The sequence below is a fragment of the Suricata suricatta genome, chromosome 8 (genome assembly GCF_006229205.1).
Source record: "Suricata suricatta isolate VVHF042 chromosome 8, meerkat_22Aug2017_6uvM2_HiC, whole genome shotgun sequence".
Classification (NCBI taxonomy): Eukaryota; Metazoa; Chordata; class Mammalia; order Carnivora; family Herpestidae; genus Suricata; species Suricata suricatta.
In genome coordinates this window covers 79,808,216-79,817,625 of record NC_043707.1, presented here as the reverse complement: position 1 = coordinate 79,817,625, position 9,410 = coordinate 79,808,216, and the positions used below count along the sequence as shown (strand labels likewise).

Below are 9,410 nucleotides of genomic sequence, written 5' to 3'. Positions count from 1 at the left end.
ATTCCTCTCCTCTCATTCTCTCTTAAACCTTTAACATTCATGGTTTTGTAACCTCCACTCCTCCAAATGCCCCCCTCCGATCAAGGGCGTTCGTGGTCTCCATGTTGCTAAATTCAGTGGTGAATTCTTGGACCTTATCTTTCCTATGAGCAGTGAGGGATACCACACAGAGTTGTGCAGTTGGCTCCTGGAAAAGGGGATGGGTGGATGTGAGTTTAGTCCACACTAGTCTTGCCACCCAGAGAGACTGCCTTTTCCTACCTCACACAAAGATCTTGACTAGCAGTGATCCTGTTCACAGCAGTTGACATAATCTTACCTTCCTCTTTAAATACACTTTCTTTATGGCTTTCAGGACCCTCCACACATGATTTCCCTTCTAGTTCACCGGGAATCCCCATTAAGTTTTTTCTGCTAGGTCTTCATCTTCTCATGGTAGACATGGTAATGTTGGAATGCATCAGCACTTCGAATTCTTTTTTTTTTCCCTACACTTACACCTATGTGATCTCACCCAATTCATTGACTTTAATGCTGTCTTTATGTCCATGACCTCCAAAATTTATCTCCAGCCTGGACTCATATTTCCTGAACTCCCTCTGAATTCTAAACTCTTAAACCCAACTATATCCTCAATATCTCCACTCGAATATTTTATAAACATCTCAAATTTCACATGTCCCCAACTGAATCCAGATCTCTACCTCCTGAAATCTGCCCCACCCACAGTTTTCCCATCTTAGGACAAAGCAACTCTACCCTTTCAGTTGCTCAGCTGAAATGCCTGGGTTACTTTTCATACTTCTCTTTCTCTTGCACACCACATCCATCCCATCAGTAAATACTACTAGCACTACCTTCAAATCCATCTGAAAGTAAACTTCTTACCCCCTTCACAGTCCTTTTCTGGTTTGAGCCATCACCACTGTTTCTAGCTTCACTGCAGTAGCCTCTTGCACATTTTCCTGTACATTCTATTCTTGACATAGTGCTCAGGCAGATCCTGTAAAAATAGAAGTCATATTGTGTCATTTCTCTGCTCAAAATGCTGCAAGGTCTCCCAGTTTCCCTTAGAGGAGAAGCCAAAACTCTTGTTCTTCTTCCCTCTGTGCTTTCCCAACCATGTCCTCTACTCTCCCTTCACTGTACCTGTTCCAGCCACCTTGCTGATCTTTGAACATGCCAATTATATTCCAACTGTAGGACCTTTGCTTTGACTGTTCCCTCTGGCAGAAATACTTCCTTAAAAAAATATTCCTGTGACCAAATCCCTCTGCTTCTTCTTTATTTAAATTTCATCTTTTAAAATTACTACTCTTCCTCTGTTTTCCTGATACTGTTTATCCTGCTTTATTCTCTCCCGTGAATATTCATCTTCAAACATTTAGTTATTATGCTCAATTTGGTGACCTATCTCCCTCAACTACAACATAAGTTCCTTGAAAGGCAAGAGTTTTGTCTGCTCCCTGATGCATCCAAGTGTCCAGAATGGAGGCTTGCACATAGTAAGTGGTCAAAAAATATTTATTGGATGAATGAAAAAATGAGAATATGTTACTAAATGCTGTGTAATTTTAACTCCAAATCTGTCCCAAATTGTAATACTAGGCAGTTGGGTAAACTATTAGAATATTTAATGACTTGGAAAGCTATTTACAATCTAGTGCTAACGTTTGTCTAATCAATCAGGTTTCAGAAAAGTAGGTACAATATGATACAATGTTTACTTAAAGAATGTATATATTTGCATTAAAAAGGAATAGAAGGGAATATTTATTTAACAAATATTTCTGAAACATCTACTATGCACTAGGCTTTGTGCCGATTAACTCTTCCTGGTGTGATATTATAAACTGTTTTTATTTCTTCTTTTTGCTTATCTGTATTTTCTATATCTCTACACTAGTGATTTATCATTTCTATACATTAGAAATAATTTAGCTTAGGGCTTCTATTTGCTCAGGTACTTTTGAGTGATTTGACTTTGGGCAGCACATTTTCAGGATAAATGCATATGGGTTTACTACAGTAGTAATAGAAGAAGCTACAAATGGAGTACTCTCTTAAATTCCACTAACGAGGGAGAATCCCAGATCTCACTGCCTGTTCTAACAATTGCAGGGACAGCTGTGACATCCACAATCAACATTCTTATCAACCAAGGAGATATTTGAGGCAATTTGTAAGCTACTGGGATAAAAGCAGGTATTTTACCATTGCCCACCATACCTGGTCTGTCGGCACTTTAATTGCTTGTTAGTAAGACACTTTGGAAAGCCTTGAGCATGAAAGAGACAATACACAGTAAATTCTAGTATAATTTCCTTGTATTCATTAAATCATTGCCAACTTGAACATGATTTCCTTAGTACAGATACACTATCATTTCTAAGAACAGTAAATTCTATGTACAGGTTTGAAGAGCAAACTTTACCTGGAGTTTATTCCCTGGAGGTATTTCTATATCATGCTATTTGAAGATTCCTCTATTTCAATTTTTAAAAACCTCCATCTACAGATGCTGTCCTAGGCTGTGACATTCTCAGCATTAGAGTGAGACAGATGTTTCCCAACGCTGATTTTTTTTTCACTGTCACTTTGTGCTTTGTTATATCAGTCAGATAATGAAATGCTTAATTAGCTCTTCCCTTTTGCCACAGGATCATTTGATAAAAAGGTAAATTGAGAGCTTTGAAAATGAAATGTCTCCATTTGGCACATAGTGTGGACCCTAGCCATCTTTGAATACTTGAAATACCCATCCAGTGGTGCTTCTGATTAGACATGATACACAAGACTTCTCTATTGGTATTGGTTGCTGGGGATGGCGGCCACATCGGTTCTCGTTCCTCAGCAGCCCAAATATCACTTGTTTTATCTGAGAAATAACCAAAGGGGCAAATCAGCAAGAGTGATCCTGGCTTCTGGGGAAATAATTCCAGTGAAGTGCACTCTATGTTACTTAGAAGCTCTGTCTCTCAAATGACCTCAGTCATGGAAGCCTTCTCCCATCTTGACCCATACTATGTTAAGCAATCCAATAGCCCCTTTTCAGATGGTTCTTCTGCCCAAATGCAATTCCCATCATCAGGAGTAATCTAGTCCCTCAAATTCTCTAATCTTAAAAAGGAGAAGTTATTTTTCTTCTCCTCATTCCATCCACCTTGCACCTCCATGGCTCTAGCCTTCGCAGTTTGCTGGTGGCATAAGTGATGGGTTCACCCAACCACCTGGGCATGTTTCCTTTCCTGTTTAGACTCTTTGGTCCAAGGAGCAAACAAGGACTTTTCTGAACAGGAGGGTATTTTATCTGTGGTCAAAGTGGGATTTCCAGTGTGAGTTTTTTTTCTTCTTCTTTTTCATTGGCTGGCTGATTTTTGCTCAAGGAGAAGCTAGCAGGCAAATCAGCTGACATATTGCCTGAGGTGACCAGTCGAAAAATAAGACCTTCTCAGGATGCTGCTGCAACTGCTATTTTTGGCTGGAAGAAACATTCTGCTAGTAAATATGGCAATTTGGTGGGGTTAGGAGACGCCACAGGAAACAAGAGCTCAATGCTGATCGCTGTTATACAGACCAGGGATGCTGGCGCATGCAGTGATCAGCTGATTACATTACCGTATCAGTGCATTCGTTTAATGTAGTCAAGGTCAAGGAGGTCTGCTTCTCAGTGGTGCTAGACAGGAAACTCAAAATATTATGTATGCCGGCAACAAGTGCCATGATTGATTTTTGTTATGGAATTAATCTGTCAAGAGTTGCAGTTTCAGGTTTGCTGCCGTGAATTATATCTCCGGTTCAGCTGGAAGACATGGTGCCAGAGAAAAGGGCTAAGCTGTCTTTGGCGATTTGCCTCAATCAGAGCTTTGTTAAGTGTTTGCTGCTGCTGCTGTGGATAGGGAGGTAGATGTAAAGGCTGCCAAACATCATTCCATTTAAAATGGAATGAAAAAAGACCCCTCGGTCATGGCAGCCAAACCAAATGTGGATAGATGTTTGGGCTGAGTTTCTTAACCTCCGGGTTTAGCTGCAGAGACTCCGATTTTAGTCTATCTGGGTGGAGCCTAGGTAGCCTCGTTTTAACAAACCTCACAGGGGTCAGGAGCCTTACTTGAAAACACTCAAAACAGAACTTCACTATGGCTGATGATGAGTCATTAGAAAGAGAATTGACAGGTCATCTGGGAAGCCCCTGTGAAGTGTGAGGAGGGGGTGAATTGGCTTTTTAGAAGGAACACTCAGATAGTAGCACACAATTGAACTGGAGACAGGGAGGACGGAAGTAGGTGAGAACAGTGGATAAACTGTTTGCAATGGGGAATTATTGGATTACCTCAAGGTGTGGACACCCATTAGGGCTGCCATTCTGACCTCCAATGAGGCTCACTCTTCACAGCAAAAGAACATATTCACCATGGCCCAAAGCAGCCATCTTGCATTTTGTATACCTCACACTATAAAATCATAAAATCATTTATAGAGTGATTTCTTCTGAAATAAATTTAATTGTTATTCGTATTCCCCCCTCCTTTCCTCCTACCCCTGCTGCACCTAGGTGCTGGTTTGAGAGGAGCTACTTACTTTCTTTTGGGAGTCATAAAATAATTATATGAATAATCGTTCAAACATGGCATTCATTACTATTTTAGAAAGGATGTTCAAAATCTTTTATTAGAGCAACATGGGTTTTTGTTGTTGTTGTTTTGTTTTTCAAAGATGCTTCAGTCCGCATTCAATCGATTGGCAATTTCAATCCCGTAAAGTCAAGGATTGTAGAAACATAGGTTTTGGGAACTCAGAGGAGGCAGATCCTTTATTGATTATCACACCAAAATCATCTAAAGCATGAATTCCTCTACAATAATCCCTCTAAGAAATATGATCATTAATAATGTCTAAAGCTTACATAGCACTAGTGTGCCTTACATTTGTTAATTATTAAATTCTCCCAGCAACCATATGAGGCAGGCATTGCTTTCTTATTCATCTTACACTGAGAGACAAAAAGACATAGCTTGTAAAAGAGGCAGACCCGGGATTTCAACCCAGGCAATAGGTCTCCAGGTATAATGTGATCACCCATTATACCATACAACCTTCAATTTAGGTTTTGCTTGAATACTTCCAGGCATGAGGAGTTCACTAGCTTCAGGAATAGCCTGTTTCCTTCTTGTCTGTTCTGGCAGTCATACAGGTGTTCCAAATGACCTAAAGTCTTCTCTAATATTTCTACCTAGCTAGCCCTCCAGAGTAATAAGAAAGTTTAATCTGTATGTTTCCAAAAGCCTTCTCCTGGGAATTTAAATTTGTCCTCCAAGACCTTAATTAATATGTTATTTCTTTGGAAAGTTTTTGTGTGTGACAGTTAAAAGCTGGTTTATTTTTTTTCTTTGACAAGTTCTGATGGTCCCACTTAAGGGTGTGTATGTGATTACTACCACATCTGTGTGTTTGATGATCGGGTAAATTTTTTTTTAATCATAGGAGTAGAATTTATATTTCCCTATTAAATTTCTTTCAAGATTGAGCCTAGTTGTGCAACCTCTTAAAATCTCGTGATGTACTAAACATTGCTTGTCAGTCCTAGTTTCGTGTTAACATTTAATAAAACATGAAGAATGAAGAAATCGAGGCTTAGGATGCTTAAGCTGTGCAAGGTTTTAGTAAGCGGAATTTGCACCCAGTTCTCTCTTGAAAAATGTATGCAAGTACTCACTTCAGCAGCGCATATACTAAAATTGGAACTATATACAGAAGATTAGCATAGTCCCTGTGCGAGGATGACATTCAAATTTGTAAAGCGTTCCTTTTTGTTGAGTGCACTTGTCATGGTGAGCTCTGGGTGCTGTATGGAAGTGTTGAATCACTATATTGTACACCTGAAATTAATATAAAAGTTTAAAAAGCCAAAAAAGAGAAATGAAAAGAAAATAAATTAAAAGTTTGGTGTATCACAACTATAGTGTGGGTATATACACACACACACATACACATATATATATACATATCATGTGTATATATACTTACTTCACTAGACAAGACAAGAAGAATTAAGAGGAATGTGTGCAAAGATGATGATTTTGCACTATTTTCTGAATCATTAAAAATAAGCCATTTGAAAAAGAAAAAAATGCATGCAAATCCAATTGCTTCCTCTCCTTACCAAACCTACTTTTCACTACCTCTGTTTATGGCTTGCCACGCACTCCAGCCTGCCTTTCCCACTAATGCAAGAGGGGCACTACTGTAGAAGATTCTGTTGTCTCAGCGGCCACCTCACTCTCTATTCCTCATTTTTATTTGACTTGAATTGTGAGAAAAGGTGTTGTCCTGATATATTGCCTAATCATAGAGTAGCTTTTGGCTTGATACTGACTCATTTTAGCCATCTTAACTGTATTATCTGTGATTATGGTTTAAAAAAAACTTAAAGTCATGATGAAATTAATTCACTGCTGTGCTAATGTTCAGAAAAAAGTATTTCAGAGACCAATGTGAATTAATAGAAGGGGGTTTTAAAGCTCTATTATTGATTTAGGGGATGATACAAAGTCAACACTGCTGGTGTCTTTTTTTTTTTCAGGACAGAATGATGTTTAGGGCGGTATTTGCAAGTTGTATAAACTAGATAGAAATATGCAACTGTCAAACAATGTGACAACTGCAGTATGAGGGAAGGGCGCAGTGACAGTGGGGATCGCCGCAAACTTCACTTAAAATCCTAAAAATAAGGACAGTAATGGGGGGAGAAATAGAAATGGTATTCTCACTATAGGATCTTGAGATAATTTCTATCTTCTCCAATTTTTCTCTCCTTCCCCAACCCACACTTACCAAAGCACATGTGCAGACATAGGGCATTCTTACCATCATTTTAGAATACCTGTCTCCATTTTTATTCTAAATCATTTTCTTCACATCCTTTTTTCTCTAATCAACTTAACGAGATGTTATCAGGAACCAACTGTGATCTCACAACTATGCTAGTTACTCTGAAAGATTCATAGAAAGATAACTCCAGGATCCTTTTTAGAATTTTAAATCAGTTAGTAAGAAAGAGGATACAGAGGGGAAATCGCTGACATATTCAGTATATCATCCAGAACTAAACCCATCATGCTAGATACGTAGGCTATAAGACTTGAGGAATTTATTCATTTATCCCAAAGACATTCAGTGAATGCCTTGCATGTGTAGGATTCAAGTGGAGGCCTGGAGAAACAAGGATGAATCAGGCATTCTCCACGATCTCAGGAGCTCAAATGCTACTAGGGGTGACAGAAACCTACATGGATGATTAGAAATCATCACAGTTGGTCTTTGTGTTACAACTGCAAAGACAAGTAGAGATCTACCATATGTAGAGCACAAGGGAGCTGGTAAGATGCCACAGGTCAGCTCAGTAAGAAGACAAGAGAAATACGGGAGGGTGGAAAAGGTGTACAGCCTGGGAAGGGAAGTGGCTTGTTATTTGGAGGGGAATTTCAAGGGAATAAGAAAGCCAATCTGATCAGGGATTTGACAGTTAGGATATTGCCAGAATGCTCTATTGGGAAAGACTGCAAAATGCTGTGTTGTACTAAAAGGGACACATAAACCACATTTCTGACTTTTATTTTACATGTACATGAATTGTTTTATGACATTATTTTACACTCATACCATCATCTACACTCTCTCCCTAAATATACAAGACCCAGAGAAAGACATACAACATGGTTAAACATTTACAATTTCTAAATTGATCTAACAAAATGTTAAGTGAAAACTGTTCTGTCTTCCTCCCTTGACTAATCCACCTTCATAACAACCTGGAAGACCAGTTTTGAGTTTAAGAGTTCCTGGAATCTTCCAAGTTCCAGACTGGAATCTGGTGGTTTGGGAAAAATCCACTGGCCACTCTTTCCACCCCAATTCTATCTCACTTCCCACATTTGTGGGATGTTCAAACATATCTGGACAATTCTGTCCTTGCTGAGCTCCATTATAGTCACCCCCATCACCAACACACACACACACACACACACACACACACACACACACACACCCATTGACTCTAGCAAGATCTAGGGGGATGTTTACCTGAGATGTTGTCCGCTCTTGGGAGAACAGATTCCTGGAAGAGTTCTGCATATGCCTTAGTGAAGGACTTGAGTCATGAAACATTGATACCAAGGATGCCTAGAAGCTGGGGTTGGGGGAGATACAGGTTCTTGGTGAGCCTGTTCTTTTGCCTCTGGCACTCTACCCCAGTGAGGGAATATAGACAGAGAAGGGCTGGAGTTGGGTCCCTCAAAGTGCAGGATGCAGGGAAGCCGTCTCTGACCCAAGTCTCAGAGCCATACTTCCCTCACCCTTCCTTGCACTGATGGAGTTATATGAAGACCTTTACCCTTCTAGGCACAGTCCTCATGATTAGAACTGAGGACCTTTTATGCTGATGTTCTCAAAGTTTCCAATAAGATAGCTACTTCATTTAACCACTAATTTTAATCTCCTCATAAAGGCCTGTCTATTGCAACCATCTTCCTCCAAGCTAGAGTGAAAAACCAGTTTGTGTGTGTGTGTGTGTGTGTGTGTGTGTGTGTGTGTGTGTGTGAGCACGTGTAGGAGAGAAAGGTGAGATAGGAAATTCGACTTTCTTACATGCTAGACATGATGGATTATTAATTATCAACTATTAAACATTTGACAAACTTCTTCAGCACCTAGTTCACCACAGGTTTCCATACCAGTATAAAGAAGCATACCTCTTCTGTACCACTAAGACTGGAAAAGGAGTAAAATAATACAATGGAGGTAACAAGAAAAGCCCTATGTCTTCTGACTGCAAGGAAATCTGGGCATGAGCACCAGAAAAAGGAGAAGGGTTGGCAGTGATAGCATTGTGTTGTAAGCTTTACCCCGAGAGGATGAACAAGGGCTCTGGATTATGGACTGGAACTCTGAGGGCACAAGGACTCTTACTCTTTCTACAGGCCCTTGAAGGAGGCTACTTCATAGATTTGTGCAAACCAGAGTGGAGGCAGTCCAGTCAGAGTAAAGGTGGATGGTTGGCAGAGAGGAAGAGCCTGAGCGCTCTTATCAGATTTGCCTTCCCTTTGGTTCCTGATGGCAAAGACAGGAGCCAGCACCCTAAGTGCTAGCAGCTAGTCCTAGGTCCTCCCTGGCGCCACTCACACATAGACTTCTGCTCCCCCCCTTGACTGAGATACACGACTACAAAATGCTTTGGGTCTGTTGTCCAGTTCTTACTCCTCATCTTAGTTGGTCATTCAGCAACACTGGACAGAGTTAATCAGTCCACCACACTCCTTGAAAAACTTTCTTCACTTGTCTTTCAGCATATCATTCTTTTTGGGTTTATTTCCTAGTTACTAGCTTCTTTCTTTTCTTCAATCATTCTGTCT

The 9,410-nt window shown here is 39.9% G+C and overlaps 1 non-coding gene across 1 annotated transcript; it reads left to right on the top strand.

The window, feature by feature from the left end:
* Positions 1 to 5,708: 5,708 nt before the first annotated feature.
* Positions 5,709 to 5,815, top strand: LOC115300514. Its single transcript, XR_003912686.1, has one exon. It is a non-coding gene; the product is annotated as a U6 spliceosomal RNA (small nuclear RNA).
* The last annotated feature ends 3,595 nt before the right edge of the window (positions 5,816 to 9,410 follow it).